Source organism: Rhododendron vialii, chromosome 12a, assembly GCF_030253575.1.
Source record: "Rhododendron vialii isolate Sample 1 chromosome 12a, ASM3025357v1".
Lineage (NCBI taxonomy): Eukaryota > Viridiplantae > Streptophyta > Magnoliopsida > Ericales > Ericaceae > Rhododendron > Rhododendron vialii.
The window spans coordinates 16,528,195-16,554,043 of record NC_080568.1 but is presented as its reverse complement, the minus strand read 5'-3'; the positions used below and the strand labels follow the sequence as shown (position 1 = coordinate 16,554,043).

At 43.2% G+C, this 25,849-nt stretch overlaps 1 long non-coding RNA gene across 1 annotated transcript; it reads left to right on the top strand.

The window, feature by feature from the left end:
- The first annotated feature begins 1,474 nt into the window (after positions 1-1,474).
- LOC131310861 (uncharacterized) lies at positions 1,475-5,644 on the top strand. The gene is made up of 3 exons (XR_009195324.1): positions 1,475-1,583; positions 2,718-2,880; positions 5,288-5,644. It is a non-coding gene; the product is annotated as an uncharacterized LOC131310861 (long non-coding RNA).
- Positions 5,645-25,849: the final 20,205 nt, after the last annotated feature.

Below are 25,849 nucleotides of genomic sequence, written 5' to 3'. Positions count from 1 at the left end.
GTAGCTTTCGTCTCCAAATATGCCTATTTTGTGAGGAAAAAAAATTTTCGTCGCCAATTAAGAAGGTAGACAAATTTAAGGTGAGGAAATTTTATTTTGTCGCCAAAAATATCTAATTAGTGACGAAAAAATAAATTTTGTCACCAAAAGGGTGGACAAAAAAATATAAGGTGACAAAAAAATAAGTTTCGTCTCTAATCCATTTCCTCCATACATTGCTCAGATACTTGCAACCATTATGTGACGAAATAGTTCCTCACAAAAGGAAAGACTTTGGGGGAGGAATTATTTTTTGTCATCCAAGGGGATTTTTTTGGGCGGATTTTAGCAGGCGGGGAAATTATTTGGCATTCATCCCAAACTAAGCTCCATGGCCTCCATCTTTCTACACCACTCCATCTCTCTCACACCGCTCCCTCCCTCCATCTCTGCAACTTCGACTCTCTCTCTCTCTCTCTCTCTCTCTCAAGGTATGGTATTCGACTTTATGGATCCCCTTCATCATTTTCCTCCCCCGATTTCTACCCGATCAACTTCATTTTTTGTACAAATGATGAATTTTGTATTATGTAAAAGATAGATGGTTCGGATTGAAAAATAAAGACTCTGGTGGGGGTTGGTTCTTGTAATCTAATACTTTAATGCCTCGGGATGCATCAGATGTTGTCCGATCAGGCGGTTGCCGATATCCGATGATCTCTGATTTTGGTGACGACATTGGAATTAATATGACGTGAAATTCTAACGGTTCAGATCGACTACTGCAAAAGTAGAGTTGGTACTGACCTTTAAATTCTATATGTTCAATGTAATTGTTAATAAACTAAGTCTTGTGTTGTACTTGAACGTACGGTAGTCATTCGGTTGCGACACCATTACGATGATCCAAACCGTTGCTTTAGTTTTCCTTGTTTATTATAGCATTCTTGTAAAAATTTGTCTCGATCGGATTTAGAATGCTTCCTTATCGAGACACAATTTCATTAACAAAATAAATTTTTTGTCTGATAAAGTGTGTAGAGTGATACCCGATTAACTCTAGTACAAATGATTTACTCCAAAATATGTAAAAGATGGATGGTTCTGATCGAGAAAGAAAGACTCAGGTGGGGGTTAAATACTACAATTTAATACTTTAATGCCTCGAGATGCAACAAATGTGGTCCGATCAGGCGGTCGCTGATATCCGATGATCTTTTATTTATTTTATAATGATGCAATCAATGAGACGAAAAATCCTACTGCTTTAGATCGACCATAACCACCTCACGGCTCGGATTGTGCACAGCACGACGATGTGTTCTTTTTTGTGTTTTTTTTTTTTTGGACATGAGTTCTCCTGCAAATAATATGGCAGGCATTTACTAAAGGGCGGGATTGAAAAAGAAATTGAAAAGTTATAGAAACGACACCGTTTCTTGTGTAATGCCCAATTAATGTTCCCTTTCCCTTTTTTCAATTTCCACTGGAGTGAATAGTTTTCGCTCCCCTCTTATTTCCAATTGGTGTCCAAAAGAGAGAAAAAGCCATAGACGATCTGTAAAGTCGACACTCCTCACTCTCCTCTTTTCCGTCCACTGCTGGTACTCTGCCTCTCTCTCTCTCTCTCTCTCTCTCTCTCTCTCTCTCTCTCTCGCACACACACACACATCTATAAACGCGGATACATGTATCTCATTTGAGCAGAGGTTTAGCCCTAGTTTTCTTAATCGGTCAGCTTCTTAATCCGGTCTCTCTTTGTGAAACAAAGTTCTAGCTTTATCTTGTTGCGGTTGTTTCACAATGAACTAAATTACTAGTGGACACGGTAGTTACGGTGGTACTTTTAAGGGTTATTGGAAATAGCAGCCTAGACTATCTTTTAGCTTTCGATTTCGCTTGTATGTGTTGACTCTAGTCTAATCATTATTCTATATGGGTTGTTTTCGATTTTTTTAGGGTTTTTCATATTCTTTGCAAATTAAATGTTCTTGCATCTTTAGGGATCCATCATCAAATACGGATGCATGTTTATGTTTTAAAGCTATGCATGGATAAGTATTGGTTCACGGATCTCTCAACTGATTGTGACTCCGAATCTTTAATATATGTTTTCTACCATTTTTGAGCTTTGGGAACTTAAAGAACTGTTTGTATGTGTTGTATACATCAATCCCCATTTATACTCCAGTAGTCCTGATCTTTTGGGCTTCTTTCCTTGATTTGATTACTATTTATGCACAAAGTTTGATTAGCTAATACTAATACAACAAACAATGTTTGTGGTGCTTAGCTACTATATTTGACAAAAGATGTTGGCCTTCTTTGGAGAGTGTCAACACTAGGTTTGATTAGTAGTCTTATCCTTATGTTGCCGTTCCCAATATAGAATAATAATGGCCCTTTCTTAATTACCAGGTCCACATCATGAATGTATTGCACATATTTAATGACCATCCTTGCCATATATTTTAATAAAGAGGTTAATAAAGTAGCTATTACTTTTCACATGATGTACTGCACATATTTTTTTTTGTGGGCTAGAGGGGTTTGTGTGGATTTGAGTTTCTAAAGCAGTTTGGTTGGGAATATCCCAACCATGATGTTCTTTGTCCGTATCTACAATTCATTGTTCTTAGCTTTGTTGCTGGCATTGCTGCTTATGATTTAGTGATATTGCTTTTGCTCTTGTACCTTCAATAACAAACTATTTGTATCTTGTTTACCGTTTCACATAGCGAGCCATGGCTCCAGGGCGAAAGGTGACATCATCCATTAGGAGATCCTCTACTCTTTCACTGTCATAGTTGAGCCCAATTGAGACTACTGCACAATCTCAATCCCAAGATGTTCCACAACCGGACCCTTTGGGCTTTCCTTTGACACAATCTAATGGTGCAGGTAATTAGCTGACTTGTAGGTTGTCTAAGTTTTACTTTGACTATTTCTAAGTTACGCTCATTTAAGTTTGCTTCAACCATAAAACTAATGTTTTTGAATGTCATTTTTTGTCGTTCTTGGTTACACGTACTTAATTATGTTCTATTAAAAAATTATCAAATCTATGAGTAAGAAACTTATTTGGAGTGTCTGAACTTAGGAAACTAAGTCCATTTAATTTTTTACTTCATTTACTATCTGCTTGGTTGCTCAAGATTTCAATTCGACCTGCTATCATGATATGTTCCTTCCTCTCTTTATTTAGTTTTGCCCCTTCTTATAGTTATGCAGTTATTAGTATGCACATTCGAACTTACAGAAAGCAATTCGTTTGTTGGAATGTTTCCGTGTATTGAAGAACGAAGTCGAGATCGACCGCTCTATAAGGAAGTTTCTCTATTCATTTGGCTGTTTTATTGTATTTTGTGTTGCAGCCAGAAAGGTATGGCATGAATGCTCGCAGCATTACGTTTTTAAATTGACAAATTTCTGTGGGTTGATACTTTCTTTAGATTCTAGCATTTTCTGATTGATAAAAGTGCTATCAGTAGATTTTGCAATCTATTTGAGTTGATAGTTCACTTGGCCCACTGTCATAAGATGTTCATCAAGCACTCCGACGGACCAACACCTTCCACAAAACTTGTAGCAATGAAAATCTGTTTTTAAGTTTTATCTTTGTTGCTTAATGTTTTTTCTTAGCCGATTCAGTGCTGCCCTTGGAATATATGCATGTGGGATGTAAATTGACCATGTTGTTAAGTGGCTAAGTTAGGAGATCAAACGTTAATTAGTAGATAATTACACGTGAAAATTGTGGTGCAAAGAAGTAAAGATTTGGATGCTCTAGAACTGCGTGAGTATTTACCAGCTTAGTACAACTTCTAGTCCAAATACTTTTGTGCAGCTTAGCCCTTTTGCAATCATATATATAAACCTGTAAACAAATTTTACAAACTCATGCAATTAATCAAACGTAGGCATCTTACAATTCCACAAGCATTCAACATCGTTCTTCTCAATGGGCATGACAGACGTGCCTTGCACTGTCGCGCCTCACCTAGTTTTACAATATGAACATGCTTAATTAATTCATTTGATGAGAAATTAACACATTAGATGCAGGAAAATGGAGGCGTTGTGCCTGCTGTAATAGAGATATACAAATCCACCCACTTCAATAAGGACACGCAAAAATGGATCTCTCTAGAATCAGAAGCTCTCCATATATGTGTATCAAGTACTTTTGTGGTATACTGGTGTATGCTAAATTGTTAGAACTTGTCTCTACTAAATTTTTGGAACTTAAATTTTGCATTTACTTTAAAATGACAGGATAAGATGGTACAAACAGATGCTGAATATAATGCGCATGAAGGTTTGGTTTTCTGCCTTTTTTTTTGTGCCCTTTTTGAGCATATGTTTTTATTTATAGAGATTATGAAAGTTTTTTTTTTCTTTGGTTTGATGTTATCTCTCTACATCCTATAAGTCTGTCCAAAATAGATAAACAAAAATAGTCAATCAAGAAACAAATAGTTTATGTTGTATTCCTCTTGCTTTGGTATTGCTATGTTCTTTGCTGCTGTGGTTTTTCTTCAAGAGACCTAGTGTTTGACACTGTCCAGCTTGGTTTTTGTTGTAGCTAATAATCATGGAGTTTTTGGGCTATTATTGCTCTGGTTTTGGACTCTTACTGCTCTGGTTTTGCTATGCTATTACTGCAGTAGTATATCTTCATCTATAGAGATCTGATGTAGTGGTTGATGTTAATCATGAGACTTTTCCATCTGATGTCGATATGTGGTTTAGGGTCTGCTGATCCGCCGTGTCCCAAAACAGAGGGGTTTCCACCTCTTTACGACGGGGACATGGCATGGACATGCGGGGACACGACATATATGGGGACACAACTCCTTAGGTGTATAAAATCTTGCAGCTTAACCTAACAATCTTTTTATTATTCTACATTCTGCATTTAAATACAGCAGGACTATAAGTATGGGCCTTAATTTTTCAAACGGGCATGGGTAAAGCTCCAACAAATATTGCCAATAATAGCACAACTATGCTTAGAATCCAACTATACCATTGGATCAATTAAACATGGCTACTAGACATTCACTTTACAGATAAATAGGCGACCAAGTTATACAAGAGTATGAGGCTTTTTCTCTCTTTAAAAGTTTGGTTTGTGCATTAATCATCCCATGAGGTGAACTTTTCCTTGCTTATGGTCGTGGTACTGGCGTTGTAATTTGAGTTAGGTCCTCACTTGTTTCATTTGTATATTGTTAAGTTTACATAATGTTTTGTATTCTATTAACATCATAACCAAAATACTTTATCCTACTTTTCATGTGTGCAGATTGAATATGCATAAGTTTGGTAGTGGGGAAGATGGTATATATACGCTCCACTATGAAAACTTTTTGTTTGGATATATGCTTCTATGAAGACTTTTTTTGAATGAAGTTCCGAGTCTTCTTTTCTGGATATAAGTTTTATGAAGACTCGTTTTTGGCTGAAGTTTCGAGTCTTCTTTTTTAATTTTAATGATGCTACTGAACTATGATGAACATATATGGTATGGTCTACCTTTCCTGTTTTTGTCATGGGGACATTGATGCTTTAGACCCTATGGGTGGATGGACATTTTGGTGTAGAGTACATATTTCTCATGGTTAATGGATGTCTAATTTGAACATGATTATATTGGTTTATGGATATGATTATTTGTTTCTCTGAGTATTAAAATGAACATGATGACATTGTATTGTAAGAAGAGTGTAGGTGATCGATAATGTTTCGTCACTGATTTGCTTTCATTTATAATTTTAGGCGACAAAATATTTTGTCACCTTTATTATTTTTCATTATTTTTTAATTAAATCCTTCGGTGATGAATTTTTTTTGTCACCTATGTGCTTAACTTGATCAATTACCTACTACAATCGGTGACAAAATTGAAAATGGGTGACAAATAATTATGGCAATGGTGACGAACTATTTTGTCATCAAAAAGCACAACTGGTGATGAAAAAATTTCGTTACCAAGTGATTTTTCCGTGACGAAATTTTTCGTCGTCAAAAGATACTATGGGTGACGAAAAACGGATTTCGTCACCAAGGAGGAATCCTCGACAACCTTTAGTCGACAATTTTTTTTTCGTCACCTATACTATTTGTGACAAAAAACATGCAATTTGTGACGATTTTCATTCGTCACCCAATGCAATTTTTCTTGTAGTGTGCGCTGAGTTTGATAGGTTATGTTTGTAAGATCACCAGGAGGAGAGAACATCTCAATGAGCCACATCACGTTGAGATGACCATCGCTGACTAAGTAGCGGGCAACATCGCCACTCAATCCAAGGACCGCAGCTAAGACCTTGTAGACGCTCTCACGTACAGGAGGGATGATGACTTCTCCCGAGCCGAAGCCGCCAAGGTAGGCACGAAACTCCTCCACGATAGGACAAAGCTCTTGCTTGCCAAAACGGAACACGTGGACCTCGGGATCCCAAAAACTCACGGCTGCCCTCAAGAGCTCAGGGTGAAGACGGATGTTGCGAAGGTACCTCATGGAATAGAGACCATGAGCCCGGAAGTTGAGCCAATCGACACCCTCCATTGAAGCCAACCATGGGCGGAGCGAATCGGTGAACGAAAGGGCCATTGGAAGGAAGACAAAGCTGTAGAAGAATGAGAGTTGAATGAGATGGGAAGAATTTGAAGTTAAGGGCCTGAATTTATAGGAAGGGAGGAGGAAACAACTTCAACCTTCAAAGAGCCTATGAGTCTTACATAGGAAAAGGCTTGGTCATAGCATGGAAGTACAATGCAGACATGCATTGGCTTGAAACACCTTTGCACAGGTCAAACTTCAACCATTGTGCAATCTGCCTTGGGAAACAGCAAAATGGAGACTGTCAAGAAAATAACCACGCGCGGCATAATGGAGCAACACGCGGTATACTAAAACCAGGAAATTAGCACAGTGTAGCATTAATACCCCGTGGAACCTTGGGTCATGACGCACGGCGTTTTGAAGAAACCTGCGGCATACTATGTCTGCATTTCTGCAATTTTTGACAGCAAAGGCATGAAATGGATTCGAAGCATTTTGGGGCATCATCAACCACCATAACACACTCCGACAAGTACATGGGACTTCAGGGATGTTTCGCTTCGGGTCAACTCTCAAAATTCGAAGACATAGTACGAAAGGTCAACAAAATCCCGTTTTTAAGCCGCGTCGAAGTGTCAAATCACGTTTCAAGCCATTTCAAATCATTCCTTTGAGTCACACATGTCATATTGGTCGAAAGTGACTTAGTCCAAGTTCCAGCTCGAGTCCCGAGTCAAAATTTGAAGTTAACGTCTTTTAAAGTCGTTTTCTTAGTTTTCGAGTGTGTCCCAAGCATAAGGTCAAATTTTCAAGTCGCATATCAAGCTTTGAGGGTTGCTATTGTCATATGTAGTCGTGTTTGAGACTGCAGCGAGGACATTTATGTAAATTCTCATATGTAGCGTCAATTTTAAAGTTCATTCAATTACTCCTTTGATTTCTATTCCTTTGTCAATATATTTCCCATTGTAAACCACGTATTGGACTCAGTTTTTTGATTTATGGCTAGTTGTACATTCCGGTGAGCGTCTTAGTTATTCAATTCTCGTTGGGCAGTAGCAATAAAGGAAATTGAATGACAAAAGACAAATGAAGAACATTTTCTGTGCGTACATATAGTCCCAAAGACATCCATGAGTCGAAGTACATAACAAAACGAAGCATGCAGGTTCGATGCTCGAAATCCTACCTACCAGGGGCAAACAAACACCCACAAAAGGAAGCACACAGGCTCCACCAAAAGGCAAAAAGCTAAAAGAGGAAAAACTCAATCCTCATCTCCATCCTCGTCCTCCTCAGAGACCTCCTCCTCTGCCTCGGAGCTAGCAACCTCTTGGGTACGAGTGACCCTAGGCACAGTACTCCCAGAAGTATCCTTTAGGTCAATGTCCGTAGGCTCCTCGGTCTCGTCGGAAATGGCGATAGGCTCCTCCTCGGTACCATCAGAGTGTCGCTGTCTCTTCGACAGCCTTTCCTCCCGAGAGCCATCAGAAAAAGCCTGTTGTACAAGCATCCGAACGACTTCCGGTGTAGCCCTCGTGAAGCTCCTCTTCCAGCCTACAATAACATAACATTCATATGGCATTTGCATCATAATCATGGATAAGGGTAATGAAAGTGGGATAAGTGGCTAAGATTTAAGGGTTTACCATTGTCCCTCCAACGTGACTTAGTACCGGTGGGGAATGGCCCATGGCATATTGCCGCACAAGCTGCTCCAGGCCCATCATGGCCGCCACCATCTCCCTAGCATACTCCGGGGTCACTTGTGCAATGCAAAGATTGATTAGGACAAGCAGTGACAATAGCATATACACGCGAAGGGAATAAAAGCATGTCATACCTAAGCAGGGAACTCCGGAGGCTCAACTGCAGGGCGTGGAATCTCTACCACGCCAGGGACTCCCTGGGCAGTCACCATGTCCACTGTCCAGGAAAGCGTGGGCAATTTTGCTCCGCTCTAGCCTACATTGTTACCACGGCCTCCACTTCCTCTCCCTCCATCTCCTTTTCTTCCTCCCCTTTCTCTTCTACCACCTCTATCACCTTGCGCCTGCTGTTGCGCCTCCCAGGCAGCACAAATCCCAAAGCTCTACATCAAGTACCGAGCCTGGTACTCTACGTAGTCAGCACCTGTCTAGAACAGTGGCTCCAGCTGAGGATCCGGCCACGTGAATTGCTCGACCTCCACCAGCGTGTAGTGGCTCGTCCTCTGCATAAAGGGAGGAAGTGGCCTAGGGACTCGGAACGTGTCCAATCCTAACGACTGATGTGATACCCGATCACCCAAGTACCACTCAAGCAGCACTCTCTCCCTTGCCACCTCCCTACTCTGAGCCACATATGGAACCTCAAAGCGATCCCAGATGTGCCAGTGTACATGCGTCAGGAAATCATTCGATGGAAATGTGTTGGGAACACGAATCAAGAAATCAAAGAAGCATGGATACCTGATCAGGATGCAGCTCGTCCAAGTACAACCGGTAGGCGTTCAAGTATCACGTCATCAGGGCACGACGTCGTGGGAGGGTACATGTCTAGTACCTTGTACATCCAAAGTTGCAAATCAAGGCATCAAGAGTTAGCATGAGATAATACAATGCATGAATGGAAAGCTAACTAATATTAAAAGCAGAGTTTTGAAGCATACCTCCCAGACACGCCAATAGCCACTGAGGCTCTTCTCCGCTCCTCGAGAAAGAAACCCCATGAACGCATAACATGTCCCCAAGGCCATGCTGCCCCAATCAAAGCGGGCTATCTCCCCGATGTGTCGCAAGGCCGACAGAAAAGACAAGTGAACTAGGTTGCGCCTGTTGGGAAAACAAGGATGCACCAAGCATGTACAAAAGAAAGCACCGTGCCATTAACTCCTCCTGGACTCTCCCTTCCGGAGGCTCCGTCCAAAACTCCAAGAGCTGAGAATACTGAGCATCCTCATTCTCCGTCCTCAGCACGTACCCCAAAAGAAGCCGCTAGAACTCCATGTCCCTCCCTGTCACAGCATCGTAGGGAATGGGGTCACCTCCGACCCTCAGCCTGGAGATCACCGCAAAGTCCAAAGGCGTCATCGTCATCTCACCGAAAGAGAAGTGGAACAAGTTTGTCGTGTCCCATCACTTCTCGGCAAGGGCCCTCACCACCTGGCGATCGTTGCTCGCCCTCGTCAGTATCTTCACAAACTCCCCAAAGCCTGCCTCCCTCACCAACTCCCTCGAGGCCTCCGGGAGTCTTTCCCAAAACTTCGGCACGTTGGCCGCACCGCAGTAGCACAAGATTCCTACCACTTGTTGCAATAAATGTCAAGATTCAATAAACAGGCATAATGTTCAAAGCAAGGAATGGAAAAGCATTGTGCGTTGTATTGAAATGCAAGTATAAAGATATACCTCAGCTCGTCACAAAGACAAGTGCCGCTGAGGATCTCGTAGAACCAAGGACTCGTCGTAAGCAGTCCTCTCAGGCTGGCAGGCATCCAAAAGTGAAGGCACCAATACGTGTCGGAAAGGCCCATAGGTCGCCTCATCGTAAGCACTCAGGCTCCTAAGAGCCATCACCTCCTTAGCATGAGCCTTTCGGCTTTCGAGAGCCACCGTCGCCTCATCCACCACGATCCTCCGTGGAACCAACAGCCCCTCCTCAACCGACCGTGTCTCCTCCTCAACCTGCGGCTCCTTAGTAGCCCCATCCCCGAACTCGGCTCGAAGTTCCCTCTCCTGAGCCTCAAGCCAGTCCGCTGCCAGTCCGCTACCAGTCCTGGCACCCCCCATAAGGTCTTTACTAAGTCCTCTAAGGACGCCGTCTCCAAGTCCCACACCAATGTGCCGCGATGACCCCGCACCCACACCACTACCTACAAACATGACCGGTATCTCCTGCTCCTCAACTGGCTCCTCTTCGACAATGGGGTCCTTCCCTAGGTTGGCCTGAGGCTGTCTCACGGGAGAGGCCTCGGTCTCCTCTGATGTGCTCTCCGAACTACCACCACCACGGGCCTCCGTGACCCTCTCCTCTGAACCACCCGCACCCTCCATTCGGCCAGTGGCCTCGTTCTCACCCCTCGGCTCCATTGCACCCAAGCCCTCTGCGCCTTGGCCATCACCGACCGCCTTTCCACTGCCGCCACCGTCATTGCCCACCTGACAGTCGAGGCCGTGGCCTCCACGGCCATGGCTACCGGACTGAAACCCCTGTGATCTCTGGAACATCCCCGATCACTGCGTCACTCTCCAGAGGGACCAGGGCGACGTAACCCGACCTTTAGTGGTTAACCACCACTGGGTATGCCTATATCGTCCATGATCGCTATGGGAGAAAGAGAGAGAGAGAGAGAGAGAGAGAGAGAGAGAGAGAGAGAGAGAGAGAGAAAGAGTACTAAGAAAGAGAGATGATCGGGAGAGAGAGAGAGATGATCGGGAGAGAAAGAGATGATCGAGAGAGAAAGAGAGAGTACCGAGAGTCAGAGAGAGTGCCGAGAGAGAGAGAGAGAGAGAGAGAGAGAGAGAGAATTTCGAACGGTGGGGCGTATGGTATACGCCTCACCCGTATATACCCCCGAACTGGTTCATTTGGAACTGAATTTAGACCGGGTTTAAAACCCATACCGCCGCGCAGCATTCCAGGAAAAACACGCGGCATATCAACCTAACTGTGGGGAGGTATTCCCGAACAGATACATTTAGTTGCCGAACACATGGTTTATGAGAGCACGTGGTAAATATGGTAGGACTTAGCCGGGAAAGGCGGTGAACGGCGATTTGGATCATTGGCATGAGGAGTCATTAGCCCATATAGTCTGTTCAGCAAGTGTAGATAAAAGACACGTGAAGTTATTTACCAAAAGCATAAGAATGTGGACCAGTGACACGTGGGGTCATTAGTCCAGATTCACTGTTCGGCAATGATATGGCCGAACAGGGAAAGAGTTATTAAGTAAGCGGTCTTGAATGCTAAGGCGGTGGGAACGCTCTAGAAGATTCCAGAACGGTCCTATCCTTTAAAGGATGAGATCTTGAGAATATAGGATCTGGGAAAGATACCCAACGAGAATGAGATGTTCGGCCAGCTAAAGGAAAAGAGTCCTAAGAAGGACTAAGGTAATGAACTGATAAGGGAACGAGAATCCAAGATATTCAGGTTTCCTATACGAGGTAGGAAACCTATTGCAACACGGATACTTGGGTGGCAAGCATCCATGAATCTATAAATATGAGGTAAACATAGAGATAAAGGTACGCAATATGTTGCATTCTCATATTCTCCTACTGATAATTAGGGTTTATTCACAAGTACGTGATACTAACTTTAGCATCGAAGGGCCTTTGCCACGAGAGGCAGAGGTGTGCTCACCCCTTGTCTGTTTTCCAGATTAGGGTTCCAACGACGAATTAGGGTTCCGGTGAAAAGGCACGAATAAGCCATTGCAATCCAATTGATCCGAAGCATCAATTGTTTTCATCCCCCTACAATTGGCGCCGTCTGTGGGAAACGAACCAAATTTTTCTGAAAAATAATCATGATGGAAGAAGATCCAGTTACGCCGTTTAGTCCAAAGGGCCAGTTGGGTGGGGGAAGAGATAAATCCCCACCAGGTGCTCCGAGAAAGCCCACTGGTAAACATGAAAGAGATAACTCCAAAGTAAAAGGAGACAAAACTGCCACTGGCTCCACGAGAAGGAATAAGTCTCATCGAAGAGAGGAATCAGTCACCCATTCAAGAAGTATACACAATGATAACGATGTCCTCGATAAAAAGAGAAGGGAAATCGAGGAGTACGCTCGTTTGATTAGAAAACAAGAATACGAGATACAAGAATTACAACGGGTACGAGAGCACCCAGAAGATTTCGGACATTCTCGAAGGAATTCCCAGAAAGACAGACGGACCCTGGTAGTCCATAAGCAGGCTCATTCACGAGGGAGAAAGAGCAAGAGTCCTATCATAGGGCGATACGAAGCTTCTCCACGAAAAAAGAGAAGCAGAAGTAAAAGCCGAACACCGAAAAGACGAAGGGCTTCTTCACGAAAAAGGAGGAGCGGAGACCGAAGTTCTACCCCAGAAGAGGAGGAAACAAGGAAGCATCACCGGGACAGGTACGAGAGGCCTGATGCTGATTGGGTCAAGGCTATGGCTCATAAGTCGAAGGAGCTCGAGGATGGGACAGTAACTGCACGAGAAGCAGCACGGAAGACCCTAAGTAATATTGCAGCCTCCCCCTTTGCAAGGAGGCTACAAGAGGCTAGGTTGCCGAGCAGAGTGAAGCACGGTACGTTCGTACTTTACAAGACAAATACGGACCCCGTGGCTCACATACAACACTATCAGCAAGCTATGTTCATGCACGACGGGGATGATGCCATCTTGTGCAAAATATTCCCTTCGAGTCTCGGAAAGGTGGCCCTATCTTGGCTCCATAAATTGGCCCCATGATCCATACGAGGATGGAGGCAGTTGGCCGAGGAATTCACTGCCCGGTTCTTGACAAGCAGAAGAGCCGCGAAGACATTCGAAAGTCTTTCCACAATGAAACAAACGGAAACCGAACCGATCAGGGATTACGCTAAAAAGTATTGGGAGACTTTCAACGAGATTGAGAGCTGCGATGAAGAGTATGCGATAGCAACCTTCAAGACTGGCTTCCAAGGACAGACTAGTTGGTTGACGCAACTGCTGGTTACGAACGAATGAGTTTCCTCGACGCATATGGAGGATATCATCAGATTGCTATGTTTGGGCCTGATCAAGAGAAGACTTCTATTCTTACACCGCGAGACTATGGAGGTTTACATAGATGATATGGTGGTGAAAAGTCAAGATAAACAAGGACACATAGCGGATTTAAAAGAAGCTTTCGAGATCCTGAGGGAGTACAAACTGAAATTCAACGCCTCGAAATGTGCGTTTGGAGTTGTTTCAGGAAAGTTCCTGGGCCACTTGGTGACCATGAGAGGGATTGAGGCTAACCCTGATCAAATTGCAGCCCTACAAAGGCTACAAAGTCCCAAAACCACTAAGGAAGTCCAGAGGTTGACTGGAATGGCTGCAGCACTTAATAGATTTATCAGCAGGTCAAGTGACAAGTGCAGACCCTTTTTTCAATTATTGAAAATGAGGGAGGGATTTGAATGGGGAGCAGAATGCGAACAGGCCTTCCAGAACCTGAAGAAATATCTGGCCGAGCCCCCACTTTTGTCAACTCCACGGCCAGAGATGAGATATTTGCCCTTAGAGAAACTTGTCCTGGCACTTAGGACAGCCACAAGGAAATTGCCACACTACTTCCAAAGCCACAAGGTTGTGGTTTATACTGAGTTTCCATTGAAATCACTGCTACGAAAAGCAGACTTTTCGGGAAGGATCTCGACATGGTCTGTCGAGTTAAGCCAGTACGATATCGATTATCAGCCACGCACGGCAATCAAAGGCCAAGTGTTGGCTGATTTTGTGGCGGAGTTTTCTCCTACGGTAGCTCCCCTACCTCCTACGAGAAAGGAACAGGCGACTAAGACATCACCCATGAAGAATCAACTCTTAGCTGAACAGGACCCCATGGAATAGAAGTTATTCGTTGATGGATCAGCAAGTAATACTGGTTCAGGAATTGGGGTTGTCCTTTTTCCTCCTAAAGGAGTAATGATCGAACTATCTGTTTGGCTTGGTTTTAGTGCATCGAATAATGTGGCAGAGTATGAGGCACTCTTAGCTGGATTAAGGAGTGCAAAGACTTTGAAAGCAAAATGGGTTAGAGTGTATTGTGATTCACAGCTCGTAGTTAATAAAATGTCCGGGGAATACCAAGCCCGGAACGAGAAGATGGTAGCATATGTGGAAGCAGCCAAAGACCTTGATACCTTCGAGAGGGTATATATTGAACAGATAAGTTCTGGACAGAATGCCCATGCAGATTCATTAGCTTGGTTGGCTGCAGCAGTATCAGCTGAGTTTAAAAGAAAGGTGGCAGTAGAATATCTGAGTGAGCCGAGCATTGGGCAAAGTGTGGAATTGGTCTTGGACGTGAACCAAGGACCAAGTTGGATGGACCCAATCGTAGAGTTTTTACGAGACGAAATACTCCCTTCTGACAAAAAGGAGGCTCATAAGATAAGGACAAAATCTGCTAGGTTTTGGCTGTCCCCAAAAAGAAAATTATATAGGAAGTCCTTTACAGGTCCCTATTTGCTTTGTGTGCATCCTAAGATGGTGCAAAAATTTCTACACGAAATTCATGAGGGAACCTGTGGAAACCATGCTGGAGCAAGATCCATCGCCCACCAAGCAATTACCCAAGGCTACTGGTGGCCACACATGCAGGAAGATGCAAAGGTGTATGTGAAAATTTCTGAGAAATGTCAAAAATTCTCACCAATGATTCGAACACCAGCCGAGGATCTAGTGCCTTTGACAAGTCCTTGGTCATTTGCTCAATGGGGAATGGACATCGTGGGTCCACTACACAAAGTAACTGGGAATCGAAAATTCCTGCTAGTTGCAACAGACTATTTTACTAAGTGGATTGAGGCAGAACCACTGGCCAAAATCACTGAACCTATGATAGAAAGGTTCGTGTGGAAGAGCATCATCACTCACTTTGGGGTCCCTTATTTATTGATTACAGACAATGGATCCCAATTTCAGAAGAAATTCAAGGCTTTTTGTGTCCAGTACGGAATACGAAATTATTATTCAACCCCAGCTTACCCTCAGAGTAATGGGCAGGCAGAAGCGTCTAATAAAACTATCCTTGACGGGATCAAGAAGAGGCTGGACAAAGCCAAAGGGAAGTGGCCTGACGAGTTACCACTAGTACTATGGGCTCACCGAACAACGCCTAGGAGGTCTACGGGAGAGACCCCCTATTCATTGGCATATGGAACAGAGGCTGTCATACCTTTGGAAGTTGGTCTTCCAACCAATAAGACCGCACTGGTTGAAAGTGGGGGCAATGATAGGGCCCTTGAAATTGAGCTTGATCTCGCCGAGGAAAGGAGGGAAAGGGCCCTAGTCCATCTGGCTTCTTACCAAGAATAGTTGATGAAGAGCTATAATAAGCACGTTCATCCTCGAGAATTTGGTGTTGGGGACCTCGTACTACGGAAGGTGCTCAGCAACACCAAGGTGGCCAACGAAGGCAAGCTGGGGGCCAACTGGGAAGGCCCGTATCAAGTAACCGAGATTGTAGGCATAGGGGCCTATAGATTGGCTGATCTGGATGGTAATCCAATTCCGAGGCCTTGGAATGTCCATAATCTGCGAAAATTCTTTATTTAGAAGCATTGAGTTCTATTTTAGATTGCACCACGTGATTGTGTGGGAATTACGAATATAATTCCCTTGTTCTATTTTTTGATTTTATTATTTTAGTTGTAAGGGGTACGAATAACGCCCTCTTGAGATTCACAGATTATGAATAAAATCACTTTTTGCGGTGTAAATATTGCGTTCTTGGTATTTGTCCGAAAAATACGAACTACAGGCTTGGTTTCCCTCATTCGTATTGGGGAGCAGGGAACAGGCACCTATACAATAAGTACGAGAAAACTTAGCGAGTACAAGTACGAAATACTTGTATGGTTTGCTAAGTACGAGTAGCGAGTACAAGTACAAAATACTTGTATGGTTTGCTAAGAACGAGAAAACTTAGCAAGTACAAGTACGAGAAAACTTAGCGAGTACAAGTACGAGAAAACTTGCATGGTTTGCTAAGTACGAGAAATTTAGAAAGTTTATAAGTACGTGAAACTTAATAAAATAACTTGGTTTGCATACGAAAACACGCTTGAATACTTGCAGCACGAGAAACTGAGGATTGTATAAGTACGTGAACACTTACAAGTTACTTTTGAGTACGAGAAACAAAGAGTTACAGGATTGCTAGGTATGAAACACTTGGCTAAAAACACAACGAGCATGTGATTAAAGGATCAAATAATCTAAGTACGAACATACAAGGTTATAAATCCGAATGTGATCATTTGGGTTTTACTTCAAAGCGGTGTCCAAATATGAGGAATTTGGGAAGCACACGAGAATATGCATAAGAATGACAAATTTTAACTAAAGTATGAAATACTTAAATACCCTATTTGCATCCGAACACATGCACAAAACACATGAAGAGCCGAGCAAAATATATTGTTATGCCGCAAGGGGCCGAATACCTGTGTTATCAAAATATAAAAAGTACTGGTGCCTCGCAGGGCCAGAGCTTATGGTCACGCAGGACCAGCCAACTTTTCCAAAAAATTGTTCATGGTAAATACTTGCCTATCAGTCCAAATTTTGGACCTCTGGAGGAGTTTCATCTGGAACTTTTGTACTGATTTCAGCAACAGCACCATCTCCAGCTGCATTCTCTTCCAGGATAATAGGTTCATTGGTTGTATCATAGACATGTGAACGTTCAATGGAAGTATCATGAGTGTCTGTTGGGGTCTCTTCTTCAGCATTACCAAAATCTTCAATCTGCTGGTCCACATCTTCCTCCGGATCTTCTGTATTGGTTGATACGCGTTTGCTCGGCAAATCATTTTCAACCCACAGAGGAGAGTCATCTGCAACTCCAGCCTTCATCAAACACGCCTCCCAGCAAGCAATCCAGATCTGGTCCTGAATAGCCGGCATCTGTTCCACATAGCTGGCCGTTGTTGCGTCAAAACCCTTTTGATAACCTTCTTCATACGCAGCCTTTTTGGTGCTGTCAATCTCTGCCAGAGCTTGACCTAAACTATCCTCGGCAGTCTCAAGCTTGCTCTTTGTTTCAACAACCTCTGCCTTGGCCTTGTCTCTTTCTCTCTCCAGCCTTGAGACTGTTCGAAGCAGCTTCGTGTTGTCATTCAAGAGTCTAATTCTCTCGGCATCAGCCTCTTGAAACGTTTGGCCCAGTGTCATCATTTTTTGGATAAACTATACAAAAACCACAAATAGGTTAAACAATTCTTTAAACTGTTACAATTAAGGTAAAAGCTAAAAAAAGGTTTTAGTTACCTTGATTCCACTGACGAGACCAGTGCAGGCAAGTCTATCTGCAGACGATGAGGATTCTTTCTGCATGTCGATAGGAAGCGATAGGCCCTGTGCCAAGGCTAGTGCAGTTTCCAAGGAGTTGGCACTATCTCTTATGTTTACAAGTCATTCCCCCCTCATAAGTTGAAGGGCCTAGACATCAGGCATGACTGAGATGTTCGGCGGAGGAGTTTCCAATGGAACTGAAGTAGCAGGAGCTTCAGTATCTCCGGCTTCTTCGCTCCTGGGACATTTGTCCCGATGAGCATCAACAGCCTCAAGGGAACTATTGTGTTCCTGAGGAGAAGAAGATGATCGTATTGATCCCCCCTATTACGACGAGATCGTGGGGGGGGGGGGGGGGGGGGGGGGGGGCCCCAGTTGATGCCACCCTCCTGGCACCACCACGTCCCCGCGTGGAGACAATGAAAAGGGTGCTAAGGTCAACAGGTTGGCAAGTCATCGTACCTGGGGTTGGAGGAGATCGAGAGTAGCCGGAGGAAGACGATTGGCTGGTAACACAGAGGGAAACAGGTTGTTGTTCGGAGATGACTTGCCTTCGCTCAGACCTTCTGAGCACCACGCGTGTCTGAGTAACGCCTTCAGGGATAGTAACTTCACCTGGCTGTCCGGCAAGGGTAACACCAGCCTGCAATCTCAAACTCCGTGGTTGGGGAGCAGTGGAGGTAGAAGCAGTACTGGTACTTGGATGGGCAAGCCTTCTGTCGATAACACCTCTGTATGAAGGGTCATATCCCACCAATACGTCAGCGTTACGACCCCAACCAGCTGTTCGGGTACCAGGTTCGCCTGTATACTTTAAAATCCTGTTGATGTCCTCTGTTCGGACGTAACTCGGTTCTCGTCTAGGACGCCTGTTAGCGTTGTCAGCTGCAAGATCGAAATTCAAAGTGAAAATTAAAAACATAGAAGAGCTACGAGAAAGCGGTAAACAAAGAATTGCAAGTCAAAAGCGAGAGCATACGTGGATAGCCCCATATGTGGGGGCAATGGAGCCCCACCACTTGGCCATCTTCCCCTATTGGCTCGAATGCTCCCGTTACATAGAGGAAATCGATCTCGTGGTCACGAGCAGAATCTGGCAGATTTAGCATGAGACGTTTGTCTGCCCTCCTAACCTTAAAGTAGTACGTATTGTACTCGGGGTTTAGTACTATACTATACCACCATTGGATATCCCAAATTCCTAAATGGGTCCCCAGAATCCCATTTAGGGCTATATAATCCCCATCACCAGCCTAAAAACATTTGTTGAAACTTGCATGGGGGTGAGGTGGTACCAATTCAGAACCTGGCGGAGTAGTGGGTGAAGGGGAAAACGGACTCCACCCTCGACAATCGCTACGATGGGAATGCACATTCTATCCCACGAGCCGCCATCCCTGTCCGCCCCCAAGGGGGCGAGTTCGAGCCCCACATTGTCAGGGATATTGTATTCAGCCCTAAAGGCCGCCATGGCTATAGGGCTCTCACAGAGTTTTCTAAACTTACTGGGTTTGAGAGTATTTTCGTTTTCATCCGCCATGGATGACTGTTGGGACTCAGAAATGAAAGGGGGTTTCTAGAAAGAAAAACATATAAAACTCCCAGAGGAAAAGCTAAGGTTGAAATCCCAGAAACTGAAATGGATTAGAATGAGAAGTGAAATGCTTACGGAATTAAAAGAGCAGTTTCCTGAGACGCGAACGAGTTACAGACGGCGGCGATGGCGGAGGAGTATGAGTTTCTTCGTCTGGGTTGTGAAAAGAATAAAAGCCCTAACAAAGCGTCCCTTGGAAGATAATAAAGGAAAAGGGACGGAGACGAAACGACGGGTCTCACGCCGTTACGAGTTAAAGTAACAGAAAGTTGGTGCCGTTCTGACGCCGTTGGGTAAAATGTCAGTTCGAAATTAATAACAAGCATACGAAACATGCCACGTGGAGTCATTACCCTGAAATGATGTAATGACAAAGGCGCCAAAAACATTAATGAGTATTAATACAATGACTGCCCGGGATCAGAGGAGTTCGGTCTAACGTTTGTTTGTAAGCTTCACCTATTGCCCCCGAACAGTGGCAAATAAGTAAAGCTAGGGAGCAATTGTAGGGAGGTATTCCCGAACAGATACATTTAGTTGCCGAACACATGGTTTATGAGAGCACATGGTAAATATGGTAGGACTTAGCCGGGAAAGGCGGTGAACGGCGATTTGGATCATTGGCATGAGGGGTCACTGGCCCATATAGTCTGTTCAGCAAGTGTAGATAAAAGACACGTGAAGTCATTTACCAAAAGCATAAGAATGTGGACCAGTGACACGTGGGGTCATTAGTCCAGATTCACTGTTCGGCAATGAAATGGCCGAACATGGAAAGAGTTATTAAGTAAGCGGTCTTGAATGCTAAGGCGGTGGGAACGCTCTAGAAGATTCCAGAACGGTCCTATCCTTTAAAGGATGAGATCTAGAGAATATAGGATCTGGGAAAGATACCCAACGAGAATGAGATGTTCGGCCAACTAAAGGAAAAGAGTCCTAAAAAGGACTAAGGTAATGAACTGATAAGGGAACGAGAATCCAAGATATTCAGGTTTCCTATACGAGGTAGGAAACCTATTGCAACACAGATACTTGGGTGGCAAGCATCTATGAATCTATAAATATGAGGTAAACATAGAAATAAAGGTACGCAATATGTTGCATTCTCATATTCTCCTACTGATAATTAGGGTTTATTCACAAGTACGTGATACTAAGTCGTCGTTTGTCATTCCTAAACTGAGTAAAACCTGTTCTTGAAAAAAAAAGTAGAAGAGATATGAAGAGACTAGAGAATTTTGATGGTGGTGCATGGGATGAGGCACCACCATCCTTATAAAGAGGCCCCGGTCGTCGAAAGGGCAAGCCTGTATTAATGGACCTCCTTAAACCAGCCGACTGTTCTTGAAAATTGAAGAGTTGCATGGGAAGTTGAAACACCGTGTGGTACGCTGCTAAACCGCGCGGCGTTATGGCGCCACAGGATTAAATTGTTTTTCTTGGAAAATGATCAACCCAGTCACTAATATCCCCCTCGGGAATCAAATATTCCAGCCGTCTTGTAAAAGAATCTCTTAGAATATTGTGCCTCGGTCAAAGAATTAATTTTCGTCCTTTGGGACTCGACAAATTTTTCGTCCTCCGGGACTCGTCGAATTTCGCCTTTCGAGGGCTCGTCTCAAATTTCACTTCGAATTTAATCCCCTGTGGACTCGTCTCAATTTTAGTCCCCCAAGGACTCGTTTTAGTCCCCTGAGGACTCGTCTCAATTTTAGTTCTCTGAGGACTCGTTTTAGTCCCCTGAGGACTCGTCTCAATTTTAGTCCCCCAAGGACTTGTTTTAGTCCCCTGAGGACAAGTCTCATTTTAGTCCCCCGATGACTCGTTTTAGTCCCCTAAGGACTCGTCTCAATTTTAGTCCCCCGAGGACTCGTCTTAATCCCCTGATGACTCGTTTCGCATTTCCCCTTTCGAGGGCTCGTCTCAAATCTCGCTTCAAATTTTAGTCCACTGAGGACTCGTTTCACGAACTTTTTTTTTTGCAACATACAGCACTACAGGCACTTAATCTTCTGAAGTTTATTGCATGATTTCGCAATTTGTCCTTCGGGACTCGTTTCACTAGCATTGTCCCAGTTGAATTACGTTGGTCTGATCCCTGCACATAGGGTATATAGGCAGCTCCACGATTGTCATTTGCTTACATTTTGGTTTTCAAGCGTTTTTGTCTCCGTTTAAAGACCTTAGAGCAATGGGTTGGGATGCCTATTCTTTAAGCGTCACTCGCACTAACCAATGGTTTTCGAGTTCCGTTAAAGAGGGACTACTATAGAAATCCCAATCCAGACCTCGGAGGTTCTTTAAACATCTCGATGATGAAATAAAGGAAACAATACATTTAAGAGCTTGAATAAAGGACTTCCTTAAACCAAAAGCCCAAAAACATCCAAAAACCCAGATAAGCCCAAGAAGCCCTGGACTGAACCTAGAATACCGCACGGAACACTTCTACACCGCGCAGCGTAATAAAACTCATTATGCCGCACACAGTCATGAGGTTAACCGCACGGCATTTTGTTGAAAAGTTCTGACTGGCTCAGTGAGCTGTCGGCCACGCCTGTATTGAGCCACAGCTGCAAAATGGCTTAGCTGAAAAAGCACTTTTAGTCCGCCCAGAAAATACCTCCCTCATTTGAATTAAAAATTCATGGCCTTTTGCCTATAAATACACCTCTCCACTCAAGAGAGAAAGGTCTTTCCCCCTCTCCCTGAATTTTCTTTCTCTCTCATTACTCACCCACTCATTCTTTCCATTCCCAAGCCTTGAGAATGTTGCTCTAAAGACATTCTCTAGGTACATTCTCTCACTAAATGTTCCATTTTTCTCCTCACCATCAAAGTTAGTCTTTTACTCACTTTATGATCTCATCTACCAAAACACCCAACAATCCCTCACACCCACACTAATTTTCTCTCATCCAATCTTGTCCATATTCATCCACCATCATCCGCCCTCAGTCAAGCTCAATATCAAAGGTAAAAAACCAAGTTTCCTTATGTTAGGCTCAGTCCTGACCCTGAGGGAACTTTTCTGCAGTCAGGCTTACACCATTTTGGTTAAATACTGACTAAAAAAATATTTTCGAAAACAAAAGCAGTCACTGGCAGGATATACCACGCCGTGCGGCGTTCTGATGCGTCGCACGGTGTAGCATGTTCAAACGCACGATCTTTTATTAATCTTTGTTTATTTGTTTAGACTGTTTGGATCATGGCTATTCTTCATCAGGCTTGCTTGCATTGCTGAAATATTGTCATCAGTATCTTCAGAACAAGACCCTATCTACAAGCCATGTTTTATTTTTTAAACAAGGCCTTTTTGCTTTCTCAAATGATCAAATACATCAAAACTTGTTTCTCATTCATGGCTTCAAGAAAGGGGTGTCATTCTAAAGTAAGACGGTAGCTGGGTATTTCTAGATATATTTAAAAGTTACACATGAGATATCTAGAACACCAAGCATTGTTATGGGTACTAATGAATAGTCTGATAACAGAATAGGTGGGCCGTACGGTGTATCACAAGACCGTGCGCGGTATTGTGATACGCCGTGCGATAATGGTTCTGATTTGGGCAGTCCGCTGTTTAATTACTTTATTTCACGATATCATACTTTTATCATTCATGTACAGATAGCACCACATGCACGCGAACGTGATATATTTTCCCATGTCTCTTCCCCTTTTACTTGTTTATTAAAGAGTTCCATTTTCCAAAAAGATTTATGAAAATTTTCCCTTTCTAAAATGTTTAGTAGAGACAGGTTTTTTACCGGGTAAACGGGGTGCTTTTCAACAAAACCTTTCCTGTTCATAACGTGGCTCCCGAACCCAAAGTCTCGGCGTTTTCGTTAGGCCAAAAGCCTTTTTCAAACTAATTCTTGGTGTCTCGGATCATCCATCTCAAAAATCTGGGTGGCGACTCTTTGAGCTCGTGCCAGTCGGGGAGCCCACAACTTCGTGTTATTGTATCTATCTATCTTCATATCTAGCGAATTACTCGTGCCTACAGCATTCCCCATATTTTTGAGAGTTCATTCGGTTGATCAAAACCATACATCTAAATTATTTTGAGAGTTCACTCGCAGACCTAGAGTTTGACTTTTGCACACACCTATTCAAAGCAATCAAGTCGTGGTATTTTCTATAATATTACCACACTGATCAACCAAACCGAACAAAGCACGGTAATAATAGCAAGTCTTTCCTAGCATGGCTGCTACTTTGCTACTGTTACTGATGCTGTTACTGATTCTGCTATATTTTCCTTAGGCAACAGCTATTCTTGTAATATTTTCTGTTTTGGTTGATGTTCAAACTTAGATGGTCTATTTCGTATGGCTGCTACTGTAATCTATTGTCTAATTCTGTTGTTCTACTGTATGCAATCTGCTGCTGTCCAACTAATTGCTGTTGTCTAGCAAACTGCTGTTGTTTACCTCTGTTGTCCTGTTCTGTTGTATGGTCTTGATTTTTGATCTGTGAGGTGCAGTTCCAGGTATCTAAAGGGCTGTACTCTCAAGCCCATTCCTCCACTCTCATGAAGAGTTAGAGTTCAAGCTGTTTGCCCATAGGAATTCAGATGTTCAGTTGGAGAATTTCAAAATTAGATGTCTACTTTGTTGTATTTTCAGTAGTATGTTAATTGCATACTCATCATGCCATGTTGGCTATTTTGCCATATGTTTCGTTTTCCTCTATTAGATGGATAGGAAACAGATGTTCCTTATTTTCTCTAGTCCAATGTAGCCGATTGGCATAGGCTTTCACTGTTTTTATGTTTTATTTTCTTTATTTTCTTTCTTTTTCTCCTTGGGATATGCCCCTTGTAGGCTATATATTTGGTTATCCTCTTTTTAATTTCAAGCTGATTTATCCAAAAAAAGTCTTTCATAGCATTTGATCACCACCAAATTAGACAACTCTATCTAAGCCTAGCTGTAACAACATAAAATGAATAAGTTTTGAAACCAAAGAAGCCAAATCATGAAAATGAAATACTCCAATATGGTGGTTCTAGAAAATAAGATTTCAAGCAGAGTCACATCTATGATGCCACAGTTTAACAACTCAAACAAATTAATTAATTTGACACAAAACATAACAGACAAAAAGGAGTGATCTTATAGCATTAATCGTATTAGATTTGGGACATTCTGATGAAGTATTTTTCAGCACAAAACATGTTAACCAAAAAATCTATGAAACAATTAGGTTGAGTACCAAAAAGTCAAAAACGATACATCAATTGAATTGAAACAAGTTTTTTGATAAATAAACACATCAAAAACCATACATCATTTAGATGTATGGCTTTCCAAAGTACCAAAAAATAATCCCTTTTTTTTCTTTTCTGAAAACACCATGAAATCAGTTGCTCATTCGCACCATCAATATGGTTCGCCCAATGTGCAGCCAGACAAAGGAAAATAGAGAAGAGGACAGTGGATTCCCGTTGCCGAGTTTGGTCAGTCAATCCAAGTCTTAGACCTACACCCAAAATTGAAAGGAGAGGAAACAATTAACTTTGCAAAAGAAAATTGAAAGAAAATTAGAAGAGAGTGTGTCAGTGACTCACCGGCCATGATTGTGTTTGAAAAAAAAAAACAGAGACAATAATCGTCGCCTGCCACCGCTCATTTGAAAATGAGCACGCCCAGTCTCCAGCATCACGAATACTTGCTCGCCGGCGACCGCTGCTTTCTTGAAGTACTCCTTAATTTGTCGCAACGATCTCCGCCAGATGCCTCATAACCACCTCCATCGCCGCCTTTGCCCCCGCCGTAATTCCACCTCCCAAAAGATCTGTGGGCAGCATGCCCTGAAAAAGGCAGATTGATGAGCGCGCTTTTGGCAGACGAGCGCTCAATGCAGAGTCGCCACTTGGGTTTGAAGGTCCGACACCCAAGGAACCGCACTTGTAACGCTCACTGCGCTGTTTGATTTGAAAAGGTGAAAGCACCAGTCCGTCATAACCATATCTGGGTTTGGGAGCCAGGTTACGAGAGGGGAAGGTTTTAAGGCACTCCTCTCGCCCAATCTGGAGATCGGACTCTACTTAGGCATTTGCGAAAATATTTGCGATTCTCTTTGATTAATCAATTTTTTAGCCATTTAGGGCGGGGGAACAGTTTAATAGGGATTAAGACTGTAACAATTTACAAGATATGATCGATAGCATGGATGCAAAAGCAGTAAATAGGATAAAGGCTAGGTTCTGTTGAATAGGACCAAACCCAGCATACACATCTATAATTTACGCGTGCAAGAAAGACCTCGCATGCACTGACCAAAGCCACTGCACGAAGTTCACACCTGCGCACGTGAGTTCACAACATGCGTGCGTGACTTTGCTGTACTCACAGTCTCTGTTTTTACCCTCTTCTAGGCTTTGGAAGGACCAATGCACACCCAAGACAAACCAAGCAGTTCAAGCAGTTATAATATATAGTTTAAATGGCTGAAAAGCCCTACAAATTAACAAAACACCCCATAAACAGTGGGGACAAAATAGTGGCCTAAGGCCAAGTTACCCATGTAAGGCCAGCCACTGGTCGAAGACAGATTGGCGCACGCGTTTGGCAATCTGGTGCGCGTGTATGGCGCTCCGGCGCGCGCTGGTCTAAACTATTTAACCAGTGTTTGGTTTACATGTTTCTGGGTTCTGGAATATATCCAAAATGATCCCAGGGATACT